Here is a 17,922-nt window from a genome sequence, read left to right on the forward strand (position 1 = left end):
AAAAAAGACTAAGTCCAAAAAAAAATTTTATTCAACTTTTTTCAATTTTACCCCCGTGGGATATATATTCTACCCACACACATTTGGAACTCTCCTGGGGTACCCTCACACATATTATTCCCTCATTTAGTGGATATTTTCACAAAAAAGTGAAATTTTCAAAAATCCAGAAAATTGGCTGAAAACGACTAAATATCAAAGACTCATTGGGCGAATCGCTCTGGAACTGAAATCGGAGCGCTCACTGACATTTGCCCTATCTGAAAGTCTGATAAACGCTGGAAAAATGACTAAGTCCAAAAACGAAAATGTTTTCAACTTTTTTCAATTTTACCCCCGTGGCAGATATATTCTACCCACACACATTTAGAACTCTCCTGGGGTACCCTCACACATATTATTCCCTCATTTAGTGGATATTTTCACAAAAAAGTGAAATTTTCAAAAATCCAGAAAATTGGCTGAAAACGACTAAATATCAAGGACTCATTGGGCGAATCGCTCTGGAACTGACATCAGAACGCTCACTGACATTTCCCCTATCTGAAAGCCTGATAAATGCCGGAAAAAAGACTAAGTCCAAAAAAAAAATGTTTTCAACTTTTTTCAATTTTACCCCCGTGGGATATATATTCTACCCACACACATTTAGAACTCTCCTGGGGTACCCTCATACATATTATTCCCTCATTTAGTGGATATTTTCACAAAAAAGTGAAATTTTCAAAAATCCAGAAAATTGGCTGAAAACGACTAAATATCAAGGACTCATTGGGTGAATCGCTCTGGAACTGAAATCGGAACGCTCACTGACATTTCCCCTATCTGAAAGCCTGATAAATGCCGGAAAAAAGACTAAGTCCAAAAAAAAATTTTTTTAAACTTTTTTCAATTTTACCCCCTTGGGATATATATTCTACCCACACACATTTGGAACTCTCCTGGGGTACCCTCACGCATATTATTCCCTCATTTAGTGGATATTTTCACAAAAAAGTGAAATTTTCAAAAATCCAGAAAATTGGCTGAAAACAACTAAATATCAAGGACTCATTGGGCGAATCGCTCTGGAACTGACATCAGAACGCTCACTCACATTTCCCCTATCTGAAAGCCTGATAAATGCCGGAAAAAAGACTAAGTCCAAAAAAAAATTTTTTTCAACTTTTTTCAATTTTACCCCCGTGGGATATATATTCTACCCACACACATTTGGAACTCTCCTGGGGTACCCTCACACATATCATTCCCTCATTTAGTGGATATTTTCACAAAAAAGTGAAATTTTCAAAAATCCAGAAAATTGGCTGAAAACGACTAAATATCAAGGACTCATTGGGCGAATCGCTCTGGAACTGACATCGGAACGCTCACTGACATTTCCCCTATCTGAAAGCCTGATAAATGCCGGAAAAAAGACTAAGTCCAAAAAAAAATTTTATTCAAATTTTTTCAATTTTACCCCCGTGGGATATATATTCTACCCACACACATTTGGAACTCTCCTGGGGTACCCTCACACATATTATTCCCTCATTTAGTGGATATTTTCACAAAAAAGTGAAATTTTCAAAAATCCAGAAAATTGGCTGAAAACGACTAAATATCAAAGACTCATTGGGCGAATCGCTCTGGAACTGAAATCGGAGCGCTCACTGACATTTGCCCTATCTGAAAGTCTGATAAACGCTGGAAAAATGACTAAGTCCAAAAACGAAAATGTTTTCAACTTTTTTCAATTTTACCCCCGTGGCAGATATATTCTACCCACACACATTTAGAACTCTGCTGGGGTACCCTCACACATATTATTCCCTCATTTAGTGGATATTTTCACAAAAAAGTGAAATTTTCAAAAATCCAGAAAATTGGCTGAAAACAACTAAATAACAAGGACTCATTGGGCGAATCGCTCTGGAACTAAAATCGGAACGCTCACTGACATTTCCCCTATCTGAAAGTCTGATAAACGCCGGAAAAATGACTAAGTCCAAAAAAAAATTTTTTCAACTTTTTTCAATTTTACCCCCGTCTACCCACACACATTTGGAACTCTCCTGGGGTACCCTCACACATATTATTCCCTCATTTAGTGGATATTTTCACAAAAAAGTGAAATTTTCAAAAATCCAGAAAATTGGCTGAAAACAACTAAATAACAAGGACTCATTGGGCGAATCGCTCTGGAACTAAATTCGGAACGCTCACTGACATTTCCCCTATCTGAAAGTCTGATAAACGCTGGAAAAATGACAAAGTCCAAAAAAAAAATGTTTTTAACTTTTTTCAATTTTACCCCCGTGGGATATATATTCTACCCACACACATTTAGAACTCTCCTGGGGTATCCTCACACATATTATTCCCTCATTTAGTGGATATTTTCACAAAAAAGTGAAATTTTCAAAAATCCAGAAAATTGGCTGAAAACGACTAAATATCAAGGACTCATTGGGCGAATCGCTCTGGAACTGAAATCGGAACGCTCACTGACATTTCCCCTATCTGAAAGTCTGATAAACGCCGGAAAAATGACAAAGTCCAAAAAAAAAATTTTTTCAACTTTTTTCAATTTAACCGCCGTGGGATATATATTTTACCCATACACATTTGGAACTCTCCTGGGGAACACGCACACATATTATTCCCTCATTTAGTGGATATTTTCACAAAAAAGTGAAATTTTCAAAAATCCAGAAAATTGGCTGAAAACAACTAAATATCAAAGACTCATTGGGCGAATCGCTCTGGAGCTGAAATGGTAATGCTCACTGACATTTCCCCTATCTTAAAGTCTGATAAACGCCAGAAAAATGACTAAGTCCCAAAAAAAATTTTTTTCAACTTTTTTCAATTTTACCCCTGTGGGATATATATTCTACCCACACACATTTGGAACTCTCCTGGGGTACCCTCATACATATTATTCCCTCATTTAGTGGATATTTTCACAAAAAAGTGAAATTTTCAAAAATCCAGAAAATTGGCTGAAAACGACTAAATATCAAGGACTCAATGGGCGAATCGCTCTGGAACTGAAATCGGAACGCTCACTGACATTTGCCCTATCTGAAAGTCTGATAAACGCCGGAAAAATGACTAAGTCCAAAAAAAAAATTTTTTCAACTTTTTTCAATTTTACCGCCGTGGGATATATATTTTACCCACACACATTTGGAACTCTCCTGGGGTACACGCACACATATTATTCCCTCATTTAGTGGATATTTTCACAAAAAAGTGAAATTTTCAAAAATCCAGAAAATTGGCTGAAAACAACTAAATATCAAAGACTCACTGGGCGAATCGCTCTGGAACTGAAATCGGAATGCTCACTGATATTTGCCCTATCTGAAAGTCTGATAAACGCCGGAAAAATGACTAAGTCCAAAAACTAAAATGTTTTCAACTTTTTTCAATTTTACCCCCGTGGGAGATATATTCTACCCACACACATTTAGAACTCTCCTGGGGTATCCTCACACATATTATTCCCTCATTTAGTGGATATTTTCACAAAAAAAGTGAAATTTTAAAAAATCCAGAAAATTGGCTGAAAACAACTAAATAACAAGGACTCATTGGGCGAATCGCTCTGGAACTGAAATTGGAACGCTCACTGACATTTGCCCTATCTGAAAGTCTGATAAACGCTGGAAAAATGACTAAGTCCAAAAAAAAAATGTTTTCAACTGTTTTCAATTTTACCCCCGTGGGATATATATTCTACCCACACAGATTTAGAACTCTCCTGGGGTACCCTCACACATATTATTCCCTCATTTAGTGGATATTTTCACAAAAAAGTGAAATTTTCAAAAATCCAGAAAATTGGCTGAAAACAACTAAATAACAAGGACTCATTGGGCGAATCGCTCTGGAACTAAAATCGGAACGCTCACTGACATTTCCCCTATCTGAAAGTCTGATAAACGCCGGAAAAATGACTAAGTCCAAAAACTAAAATGTTTTCAACTCTTTTCAATTTTACCCCCGTGGGAGATATATTCTACCCACACACATTTAGAACTCTCCTGGGGTATCCTCACACATATTATTCCCTCATTTAGTGGATATTTTCACAAAAAAGTGAAATTTTCAAAAATCCAGAAAATAGGCTGAAAACAACTAAATAACAATGACTCATTGGGCGAATCGCTCTGGAACTGAAATCGGAACGCTCACTGACATTTGCCCTATCTGAAAGTCTGATAAACGCTGGAAAAATGACTAATTCCAAAAAAAAATGTTTTCAACTATTTTCAATTTTACCCCCGTGGGATATATATTCTACCCACACACATTTAGAACTCTCCTGGTGTACCCTCACACATATTATTCCCTCATTTAGTGGATATTTTCACAAAAAAGTGAAATTTTCAAAAATCCAGAAAATTGGCTGAAAACGACTAAATATCAAAGACTCATTGGGCGAATCGCTCTGGAACTGAAATCGGAACGCTCACTGACATTTGCCCTATCTTAAAGTCTGATAAACGCCAGAAAAATGACTAAGTCCAAAAATAAAATGTTTTCAACTTTTTTAAATTTTACCCCCGTGGGATATATTTTCTACCCACACACATTTGGAACTCTCCTGGGGTACCCTCATACATATTATTCCCTCATTTAGTGGATATTTTCACAAAAAAGTGAAATTTTCAAGAATCCAGAAAATTGGCTGAAAGCGACTAAATATCAAGGACTCATTGGGCGAATCGCTCTGGAACTGAAATCGGAATGCTCACTGATATTTGCCCTATCTGAAAGTCTGATAAACGCCGGAAAAATGACTAAGTCCAAAAAAAATTTTTTTTTAAATTTTTTCAATTTTACCCCCGTGGGATATATATTCTTCCCACACACATTTAGAACTCTCCTGGGGTACCCTCACACATATTATTCCCTCATTTAGTGGATATTTTCACAAAAAAGTGAAATTTTCAAAAATCCAGAAATTTGCTGAAAACGACTAAATATCAAAGACTCATTGGGCGAATCACTCTGGAACTGAAATGGGAATGCTCACTGACATTTCCCCTATCTTAAAGTCTGATAAACGCCAGAAAAATGACTAAGTCCAAAAAAAAAATTTTTTCAACTTTTTTCAATTTTACCCCCGTGGGATATATATTCTACCCACACACATTTGGAACTCTCCTGGGGTACCCTCATACATATTATTCCCTCATTTAGTGGATATTTTCACAAAAAAGTGAAATTTTCAAAAATCCAGAAAATTGGCTGAAAACGACTAAATATCAAAGACTCATTGGGCGAATCGCTCTGGAACTGAAATTGGAACGCTCACTGACATTTGCCCTATCTTAAAGTCTGATAAACGCCAGAAAAATGACTAAGTCCAAAAAAAAAATGTTTTCAACTTTTTTAAATTTTACCCCCGTGGGATATATATTCTACCCACACACATTTGGAACTCTCCTGGGGTACCCTCATACATATTATTCCCTCATTTAGTGGATATTTTCACAAAAAAGTGAAATTTTCAAGAATCCAGAAAATTGGCTGAAAGCGACTAAATATCAAGGACTCATTGGGCGAATCGCTCTGGAACTGAAAAACGGAATGCTCACTGATATTTGCCCTATCTGAAAGTCTGATAAACGCCGGAAAAATGACTAAGTCCAAAAAAAAATTTTTTTTTAATTTTTTCAATTTTACCCCCGTGGGATATATATTCTTCCCACACACATTTAGAACTCTCCTGGGGTACCCTCACACATATTATTCCCTCATTTAGTGGATATTTTCACAAAAAAGTGAAATTTTCAAAAATCCAGAAATTTGCTGAAAACGACTAAATATCAAAGACTCATTGGGCGAATCACTCTGGAACTGAAATGGGAATGCTCACTGACATTTCCCCTATCTTAAAGTCTGATAAACGCCAGAAAAATGACTAAGTCCAAAAAAAAAATTTTTTCAACTTTTTTCAATTTTACCCCCGTGGGATATATATTCTACCCACACACATTTGGAACTCTCCTGGGGTACCCTCATACATATTATTCCCTCATTTAGTGGATATTTTCACAAAAAAGTAAAATTTTCAAAAATCCAGAAAATTGGCTGAAAACGACTAAATATCAAGGACTCATTGGGCGAATCGCTCTGGAACTGAAATCGGAACGCTCACTGACATTTGCCCAATCTGAAAGTCTGATAAATGCCGGAAAAATGACTAAGTCCAAAAAAAAATTTTTTTCAACTTTTTTCAATTTTACCCCCGTGGGATATATTTTCTTCCCACACACAATTAGAACTCTCCTGGGGTACCCTCGCACATATTATTCCCTCATTTAGTGGATATTTTCACAAAAAACTGAAATTTTCAAAAATCCAGAAAATTGGCTGAAAACGACTAAACATCAAGGACTCATTGGGCGAATCGCTCTGGAATTGAAAGCGGAACGCTCACTGACATTTCCCCTATCTGAAAGTCTGATAAACGCCGGAAAAATGACTAAGTCCAAAAAAAAAAAAATTTTCAACTTTTTTCAATTTTACCCCGTGGGATATATATTCTACCCACAAACATTTGGAACTCTCCTAGGGTACCCTCACACATATTATTCCCTCATTTAGTGGATATTTTCACAAAATGTGAAATTTTCAAAAATCCAGAAAATTGGCTGAAAATGACTAAATATCAAGGACTCATTGGGCGATTCGCTCTGGAACTGAAATCGGAACGCTCACTGACATTTCCCCTATCTGAAAGTCTGATAAACGCCGGAAAAATGACTAAGTCCAAAAAAAAAAATTTTTCAACTTTTTGCAATTTTACCCCCGTGGGATATATATTCTACCCACACACATTTGGAACTCTCCTGGGGTACCCTCATACATATTATTCCCTCATTTAGTGGATATTTTCACAAAAAAGTAAAATTTTCAAAAATCCAGAAAATTGGCTGAAAACGACTAAATATCAAGGACTCATTGGGCGAATCGCTCTGGAACTGAAATCGGAACGCTCACTGACATTTGCCCAATCTGAAAGTCTGATAAATGCCGGAAAAATGACTAAGTCCAAAAAAAAATTTTTTTCAACTTTTTTCAATTTTACCCCCGTGGGATATATTTTCTTCCCACACACAATTAGAACTCTCCTGGGGTACCCTCGCACATATTATTCCCTCATTTAGTGGATATTTTCACAAAAAACTGAAATTTTCAAAAATCCAGAAAATTGGCTGAAAACGACTAAACATCAAGGACTCATTGGGCGAATCGCTCTGGAATTGAAAGCGGAACGCTCACTGACATTTCCCCTATCTGAAAGTCTGATAAACGCCGGAAAAATGACTAAGTCCAAAAAAAAAAAAATTTTCAACTTTTTTCAATTTTACCCCGTGGGATATATATTCTACCCACAAACATTTGGAACTCTCCTAGGGTACCCTCACACATATTATTCCCTCATTTAGTGGATATTTTCACAAAATGTGAAATTTTCAAAAATCCAGAAAATTGGCTGAAAATGACTAAATATCAAGGACTCATTGGGCGATTCGCTCTGGAACTGAAATCGGAACGCTCACTGACATTTCCCCTATCTGAAAGTCTGATAAACGCCGGAAAAATGACTAAGTCCAAAAAAAAAAATTTTTCAACTTTTTGCAATTTTACCCCCGTGGGATATATATTCTACCCACACACATTTGGAACTCTCCTGGGGTACCTTCACACATATTATTCCCTCATTTAGAGGATATTTTCACAAAAAAGTGAAATTTTCAAAAATCCAGAAAATTGGCTGAAAACGACTAAACATCAAGGACTCATTGGGCGAATCGCTCTGGAACTGAAATCGGAACGCTCACTGACATTTCCCCTATCTGAAAGTCTGATAAACGCCGGAAAAATTACTAAGTCCAAAAAAAAATTTTTTTAAACTTTTTGCAATTTTACCCCGTAGGATATATATTCTACCCACACACATTTGGAACTCTGCTGGGGTACCCTCACACATATTATTCCCTCATTTAGTGGATATTTTCACAAAAAAGTGAAATTTTCAAAAATCTCGAAAATTGGCTGAAAATGACTAAATATCAAGGACTCATTGGGCAAATCGCTGTGGAACTGAAATCGGAACGCTCACTGACATTTCCCCTATCTGAAAGTCTGATAAACGCCAGAAAAATGACTAAGTCCAAAAAAAAAAATTTTTAAACTTTTTGCAATTTTACCCCGTGGGATATATATTCTACCCACACACATTTGGTACTCTCCTGGGGTACCCTCACACATATTATTCCCTCATTTAGTGGATATTTTCACAAAAAAGTGAAATTTTCAAAAATCCAGAAAATTGCCTGAAACGACTAAATATCAAAAACTCATTGGGCGAATCGCTCTGGAACTGAAATCGGAACGCTCACTGACATTTTCCCTATCTGAAAGTCTGATAAACGCCAGAAAAATGACTAAGTCCAAAAAAAAAATTTTTCAACTTTTTTCAATTTTTACCCCCGTGGGATATATATTCTACCCACACACATTTGGAACTCTCCTGGGGTACCCTCACACATATTATTCCCTCATTTAGTGGATATTTTCACAAAAAAGTGAAATTTTCAAAAATCCAGAAAATTGGCTGAAAACGTCTAAATATGAAGGACTCATTGGGCGATTCGCTCTGGAACTGAAATCGGAACGCTCACTGACATTTCCCCTATCTGAAAGTCTGATAAACGCCGGAAAAATTACTAAGTCCAAAAAAAAAATTTTTTCAACTTTTTGCAATTTTACCCCGTAGGATATATATTCTACCCACACACATTTGGAACTCTCCTGGGGTACCCTCACACATCTTATTCCCTCATTTAGTGGATATTTTCACAAAAAAGTGAAGTTTTCAAAAATCTCGAAAATTGGCTGAAAATGACTAAATATCAAGGACTCATTGGGCAAATCGCTGTGGAACTGAAATCGGAATGCTCACTGACATTTCCCCTATCTGAAAGTCTGATAAACGCCAGAAAAATGACTAAGTCCAAAAAAAAAAATTTTTCAACTTTTTGCAATTTTACCCCGTGGGATATATATTCTACCCACACACATTTGGAACTCTCCTGGGGTACCCTCACACATATTATTCCCTCATTTAGTGGATATTTTCACAAAAAAGTGAAATTTTCAAAAATCTCGAAAAATGGCTGAAAATGACTAAATATCAAGGACTCATTGGGCAAATCGCTGTGGAACTGAAATCAGAACGCTCACTGACATTTCCCCTATCTGAAAGTCTGATAAACGCCAGAAAAATGACTAAGTCCAAAAAAAAATTTTTTCAACTTTTTTCAATTTTTACCCCCGTGGGATATATATTCTACCCACACACGTTTGGAACTCTCCTGGGGTACCCTCACACATATTATTCCCTCATTTAGTGGATATTTTCACAAAAAAAGTGAAATTTTCAAAAATCCAGAAAATTGGCTGAAAACGACTAAATATCAAGGACTCATTGGGCGAATCGCTCTGGAACTGAAATCGGAACGCTCACTGACATTTCCCCTATCTGAAAGTCTGATAAACGCCGGAAAAATGACTAAGTCCAGAAAAAATTTTTTTTCAACTTTTTGCAATTTTACCCCGTGGATATATATTCTACCCACTCACATTTGGAACGCTCCTGGGGTACCCTAACACATATTATTCCCTCATTTAGTGGATATTTTCACAAAAAAGTGAAATTTTCAAAAATCCAGAAAATTGGCTGAAAATGACTAAATATCAAGGACTCATTGGGCGATTCGCTCTGGAACTGAAATCGGAACGCTCACTGACATTTCCCCTATCTGAAAGTCTGATAAACGCCGGAAAAATGACTAAGTCCAAAAAAAAAAATTTTTCAACTTTTTGCAATTTTACCCCCGTGGGATATATATTCTACCCACACACATTTGGAACTCTCCTGGGGTACCTTCACACATATTATTCCCTCATTTAGAGGATATTTTCACAAAAAAGTGAAATTTTCAAAAATCCAGAAAATTGGCTGAAAACGACTAAACATCAAGGACTCATTGGGCGAATCGCTCTGGAACTGAAATCGGAACGCTCACTGACATTTCCCCTATCTGAAAGTCTGATAAACGCCGGAAAAATTACTAAGTCCAAAAAAAAATTTTTTTCAACTTTTTGCAATTTTACCCCGTAGGATATATATTCTACCCACACACATTTGGAACTCTGCTGGGGTACCCTCACACATATTATTCCCTCATTTAGTGGATATTTTCACAAAAAAGTGAAATTTTCAAAAATCTCGAAAATTGGCTGAAAATGACTAAATATCAAGGACTCATTGGGCAAATCGCTGTGGAACTGAAATCGGAACGCTCACTGACATTTCCCCTATCTGAAAGTCTGATAAACGCCAGAAAAATGACTAAGTCCAAAAAAAAAAATTTTTAAACTTTTTGCAATTTTACCCCGTGGGATATATATTCTACCCACACACATTTGGTACTCTCCTGGGGTACCCTCACACATATTATTCCCTCATTTAGTGGATATTTTCACAAAAAAGTGAAATTTTCAAAAATCCAGAAAATTGCCTGAAACGACTAAATATCAAAAACTCATTGGGCGAATCGCTCTGGAACTGAAATCGGAACGCTCACTGACATTTTCCCTATCTGAAAGTCTGATAAACGCCAGAAAAATGACTAAGTCCAAAAAAAAAATTTTTCAACTTTTTTCAATTTTTACCCCCGTGGGATATATATTCTACCCACACACATTTGGAACTCTCCTGGGGTACCCTCACACATATTATTCCCTCATTTAGTGGATATTTTCACAAAAAAGTGAAATTTTCAAAAATCCAGAAAATTGGCTGAAAACGTCTAAATATGAAGGACTCATTGGGCGATTCGCTCTGGAACTGAAATCGGAACGCTCACTGACATTTCCCCTATCTGAAAGTCTGATAAACGCCGGAAAAATTACTAAGTCCAAAAAAAAAATTTTTTCAACTTTTTGCAATTTTACCCCGTAGGATATATATTCTACCCACACACATTTGGAACTCTCCTGGGGTACCCTCACACATATTATTCCCTCATTTAGTGGATATTTTCACAAAAAAGTGAAATTTTCAAAAATCTCGAAAATTGGCTGAAAATGACTAAATATCAAGGACTCATTGGGCAAATCGCTGTGGAACTGAAATCGGAATGCTCACTGACATTTCCCCTATCTGAAAGTCTGATAAACGCCAGAAAAATGACTAAGTCCAAAAAAAAAAATTTTTCAACTTTTTGCAATTTTACCCCGTGGGATATATATTCTACCCACACACATTTGGAACTCTCCTGGGGTACCCTCACACATATTATTCCCTCATTTAGTGGATATTTTCACAAAAAAGTGAAATTTTCAAAAATCCAGAAAATTGGCTGAAAACGACTAAACATCAAGGACTCATTGGGCGAATCGCTCTGGAATTGAAAGCGGAACGCTCACTGACATTTCCCCTATCTGAAAGTCTGATAAACGCCGGAAAAATGACTAAGTCCAAAAAAAAAAAAATTTTCAACTTTTTTCAATTTTACCCCGTGGGATATATATTCTACCCACAAACATTTGGAACTCTCCTAGGGTACCCTCACACATATTATTCCCTCATTTAGTGGATATTTTCACAAAAAAGTGAAATTTTCAAAAATCCAGAAAATTGGCTGAAAATGACTAAATATCAAGGACTCATTGGGCGATTCGCTCTGGAACTGAAATCGGAACGCTCACTGACATTTCCCCTATCTGAAAGTCTGATAAACGCCGGAAAAATGACTAAGTCCAAAAAAAAAAATTTTTCAACTTTTTGCAATTTTACCCCCGTGGGATATATATTCTACCCACACACATTTGGAACTCTCCTGGGGTACCTTCACACATATTATTCCCTCATTTAGAGGATATTTTCACAAAAAAGTGAAATTTTCAAAAATCCAGAAAATTGGCTGAAAACGACTAAACATCAAGGACTCATTGGGCGAATCGCTCTGGAACTGAAATCGGAACGCTCACTGACATTTCCCCTATCTGAAAGTCTGATAAACGCCGGAAAAATTACTAAGTCCAAAAAAAAATTTTTTTCAACTTTTTGCAATTTTACCCCGTAGGATATATATTCTACCCACACACATTTGGAACTCTGCTGGGGTACCCTCACACATATTATTCCCTCATTTAGTGGATATTTTCACAAAAAAGTGAAATTTTCAAAAATCTCGAAAATTGGCTGAAAATGACTAAATATCAAGGACTCATTGGGCAAATCGCTGTGGAACTGAAATCAGAACGCTCACTGACATTTCCCCTATCTGAAAGTCTGATAAACGCCAGAAAAATGACTAAGTCCAAAAAAAAAATTTTTCAACTTTTTTCAATTTTTACCCCCGTGGGATATATATTCTACCCACACACATTTGGAACTCTCCTGGGGTACCCTCACACATATTATTCCCTCATTTAGTGGATATTTTCACAAAAAAGTGAAATTTTCAAAAATCCATAAAATTGGCTGAAAACGACTAAACATCAAGGACTCATTGGGCGAATTGCTCTGGAACTGAAATCGGAATGCTAACTGACATTTCCCCTATCTGAAAGTCTGATAAACGCCGGAAAAATTGCTAAGTCCAAAAAAAAAAATTTTTCAACTTTTTTCAATTTTACCCCGTGGGATATATATTCTACCCACACACATTTGGAACTCTCCTGGGGTACCCTCACACATATTATTCCCTCATTTAGTGGATATTTTCACAAAAAAGTGAAATTTTCAAAAATCTCGAAAAATGGCTGAAAATGACTAAATATCAAGGACTCATTGGGCAAATCGCTGTGGAACTGAAATCAGAACGCTCACTGACATTTCCCCTATCTGAAAGTCTGATAAACGCCAGAAAAATGACTAAGTCCAAAAAAAAATTTTTTCAACTTTTTTCATTTTTTACCCCCGTGGGATATATATTCTACCCACACACATTTGGAACTCTCCTGGGGTACCCTCACACATATTATTCCCTCATTTAGTGGATATTTTCACAAAAAAAGTGAAATTTTCAAAAATCCAGAAAATTGGCTGAAAACGACTAAATATCAAGGACTCATTGGGCGAATCGCTCTGGAACTGAAATCGGAACGCTCACTGACATTTCCCCTATCTGAAAGTCTGATAAACGCCGGAAAAATGACTAAGTCCAGAAAAAATTTTTTTTCAACTTTTTGCAATTTTACCCCGTGGATATATATTCTACCCACACACATTTGGAACGCTCCTGGGGTACCCTAACACATATTATTCCCTCATTTAGTGGATATTTTCACAAAAAAGTGAAATTTTCAAAAATCCATAAAATTGGCTGAAAACGACTAAACATCAAGGACTCATTGGGCGAATTGCTCTGGAACTGAAATCGGAATGCTAACTGACATTTCCCCTATCTGAAAGTCTGATAAACGCCGGAAAAATTGCTAAGTCCAAAAAAAAAAATTTTTCAACTTTTTTCAATTTTACCCCGTGGGATATATATTCTACTAACACACATTTGGAACTCTCCTGGGGTACCCTCACACATATTATTCCCTCATTTAGTGGATATTTTCACAAAAAAGTGAAATTTTCAAAAATCTCGAAAAATGGCTGAAAATGACTAAATATCAAGGACTCATTGGGCAAATCGCTGTGGAACTGAAATCAGAACGCTCACTGACATTTCCCCTATCTGAAAGTCTGATAAACGCCAGAAAAATGACTAAGTCCAAAAAAAAATTTTTTCAACTTTTTTCAATTTTTACCCCCGTGGGATATATATTCTACCCACACACGTTTGGAACTCTCCTGGGGTACCCTCACACATATTATTCCCTCATTTAGTGGATATTTTCACAAAAAAAGTGAAATTTTCAAAAATCCAGAAAATTGGCTGAAAACGACTAAATATCAAGGACTCATTGGGCGAATCGCTCTGGAACTGAAATCGGAACGCTCACTGACATTTCCCCTATCTGAAAGTCTGATAAACGCCGGAAAAATGACTAAGTCCAGAAAAAATTTTTTTTCAACTTTTTGCAATTTTACCGCGTGGATATATATTCTACCCACACACATTTGGAACGCTCCTGGGGTACCCTAACACATATTATTCCCTCATTTAGTGGATATTTTCACAAAAAAGTGAAATTTTCAAAAATCCATAAAATTGGCTGAAAACGACTAAACATCAACGATTCATTGGGCGAATTGCTCTGGAACTGAAATCGGAATGCTAACTGACATTTCCCCTATCTGAAAGTCTGATAAACGCCGGAAAAATTGCTAAGTCCAAAAAAAAAAATTTTTCAACTTTTTGCAATTTTACCCCGTGGGATATATATTCTACCCACACACATTTGGAACTCTCCTGGGGTACCCTCACACATATTATTCCCTCATTTAGTGGATATTTTCACAAAAAAGTGAAATTTTCAAAAATCCAGAAAATTGGCTGAAAACGACTAAATATCAAAAACTCATTGGGCGAATCGCTCTGGAACTGAAATCGGAACGCTCACTGACATTTTCCCTATCTGAAAGTCTGATAAACGCCAGAAAAATGACTAAGTCCAAAAAAAAATGTTTTCAACTTTTTTCAATTTTTACCCCCGTGGGATATATATTCTACCCACACACATATGGAACTCTCCTGGGGTACCCTCACACATATTATTCCCTCATTTAGTGGATATTTTCACAAAAAAGTGAAATTTTCAAAAATCCAGAAAATTGGCTGAAAACGACTAAACATCAAGGACTCATTGGGCGAATCGCTCTGGAATTGAAATCGGAACGGTCACTGACATTTCCCCTATCTGAAAGTCTGATAAACGCCGGAAAAATGACTAAGTCCAAAAAAAAAAAATTTTTCAACTTTTTTCAATTTTACCCCGTGGGATATATATTCTACCCACACACATTTGGAACTCTCCTGGGGTACCCTCACACATATTATTCCCTCATTTAGTGGATATTTTCACAAAAAAGTGAAATTTTCAAAAATCTCGAAAAATGGCTGAAAATGACTAAATATCAAGGACTCATTGGGCAAATCGCTGTGGAACTGAAATCAGAACGCTCACTGACATTTCCCCTATCTGAAAGTCTGATAAACGCCAGAAAAATGACTAAGTCCAAAAAAAAATTTTTTCAACTTTTTTCAATTTTTACCCCCGTGGGATATATATTCTACCCACACACATTTGGAACTCTCCTGGGGTACCCTCACACATATTATTCCCTCATTTAGTGGATATTTTCACAAAAAAGTGACATTTTCAAAAATCCAGAAAATTGGCTGAATACGACTAAATATCAAAAACTCATTGGGCGAATCGCTCTGGAACTGAAATCGGAACGCTCACTGACATTTTCCCTATCTGAAAGTCTGATAAACGCCAGAAAAATGACTAAGTCCCAAAAAAAAATTTTTCAACTTTTTTCAATTTTTACCCCCGTGGGATATATATTCTACCCACACACATTTGGAACTCTCCTGGGGTACCCTCACACATATTATTCCCTCATTTAGTGGATATTTTCACAAAAAAGTGACATTTTCAAAAATCCAGAAAATTGGCTGAAAACGACTAAATATGAAGGACTCATTGGGCGATTCGCTCTGGAACTGAAATCGGAACGCTCACTGACATTTCCCCTATCTGAAAGTCTGATAAACGCCGGAAAAATGACTAAGTTCAAAAAAAAAAATTTTTCAACTTTTTGCAATTTTACCCCCGTGGGATATATATTCTACCCACACACATTTGGAACTCTCCTGGGGTACCCTCACACATATTATTCCCTCATTTAGTTGATATTTTCACAAAAAAGTGAAATTTTCAAAAATCCAGAAAATTGGCTGAAAACGACTAAACATCAAGGACTCATTGGGCGAATCGCTCTGGAACTGAAATCGGAACGCTCACTGACATTTCCCCTATCTGAAAGTCTGATAAACGCCGGAAAAATTACTAAGTCCAAAAAAAAAATTTTTAAACTTTTTGCAATTTTACCCCTTAGGATATATATTCTACCCAAACACATTTGGAACTCTCCTGGGGTACCCTCACACATATTATTCCCTCATTTAGTGGATATTTTCACAAAAAAGTGAAATTTTCAAAAATCTCGAAAATTGGCTGAAAATGACTAAATATCAAGGACTCATTGGGCAAATCGCTGTGGAACTGAAATCAGAACGCTCACTGACATTTCCCCTATCTGAAAGTCTGATAAACGCCAGAAAAATGACTAAGTCCAAAAAAAAATTTTTTCAACTTTTTTCAATTTTTACCCCCGTGGGATATATATTCTACCCACACACATTTGGAACTCTCCTGAGGTACCCTCACACATATTATTCCCTCATTTAGTGGATATTTTCACAAAAAAGTGAAATTTTCAAAAATCCAGAAAATTGGCTGAAAACGACTAAATATGAAGGACTCATTGGGCGATTCGCTCTGGAACTGAAATCGGAACGCTCACTGACATTTCCCCTATCTGAAAGTCTGATAAACGCCGGAAAAATGACTAAGTTCAAAAAAAAAAATTTTTCAACTTTTTGCAATTTTACCCCCGTGGGATATATATTCTACCCACACACATTTGGAACTCTCCTGGGGTACCCTCACACATATTATTCCCTCATTTAGTGGATATTTTCACAAAAAAGTGAAATTTTCAAAAATCCAGAAAATTGGCTGAAAACGACTAAACATCAAGGACTCATTGGGCGAATCGCTCTGGAACTGAAATCGGAACGCTCACTGACATTTCCCCTATCTGAAAGTCTGATAAACGCCGGAAAAATTTCTAAGTCCAAAAAAAAAATTTTTAAACTTTTTGCAATTTTACCCCTTAGGATATATATTCTACCCAAACACATTTGGAACTCTCCTGGGGTACCCTCACACATATTATTCCCTCATTTAGTGGATATTTTCACAAAAAAGTGAAATTTTCAAAAATCCAGAAAATTGGCTGAAAACGACTAAATATCAAAAACTCATTGGGCGAATCGCTCTGGAACTGAAATCGGAACGCTCACTGACATTTTCCCTATCTGAAAGTCTGATAAACGCCAGAAAAATGACTAAGTCCAAAAAAAAAAAAAATTTCAACTTTTTTCAATTTTACCCCGTGGGATATATATTCTACCCACAAGCATTTGGAACTCTCCTAGGGTACCCTCACACATATTATTCCCTCATTTAGTGGATATTTTCACAAAAAAGTGAAATTTTCAAAAATCCAGAAAATTGGCTGAAAACGACTAAACATCAAGGACTCATTGGGCGAATCGCTCTGGAACTGAAATCGGAACGCTCACTGACATTTCCCCTATCTGAAAGTCTGATAAACGCCGGAAAAATTACTAAGTCCAAAAAAAAAATTTTTAAACTTTTTGCAATTTTACCCCTTAGGATATATATTCTACCCAAACACATTTGGAACTCTCCTGGGGTACCCTCACACATATTATTCCCTCATTTAGTGGATATTTTCACAAAAAAGTGAAATTTTCAAAAATCTCGAAAATTGGCTGAAAATGACTAAATATCAAGGACTCATTGGGCAAATCGCTGTGGAACTGAAATCAGAACGCTCACTGACATTTCCCCTATCTGAAAGTCTGATAAACGCCAGAAAAATGACTAAGTCCAAAAAAAAATTTTTTCAACTTTTTTCAATTTTTACCCCCGTGGGATATATATTCTACCCACACACATTTGGAACTCTCCTGAGGTACCCTCACACATATTATTCCCTCATTTAGTGGATATTTTCACAAAAAAGTGAAATTTTCAAAAATCCAGAAAATTGGCTGAAAACGACTA

Source organism: Phyllobates terribilis, unplaced genomic scaffold, assembly GCF_046119375.1.
Source record: "Phyllobates terribilis strain yellow unplaced genomic scaffold, ASM4611937v1 Scaffold_15__1_contigs__length_34870131, whole genome shotgun sequence".
In the NCBI taxonomy this organism is placed as follows: Eukaryota; Metazoa; Chordata; class Amphibia; order Anura; family Dendrobatidae; genus Phyllobates; species Phyllobates terribilis.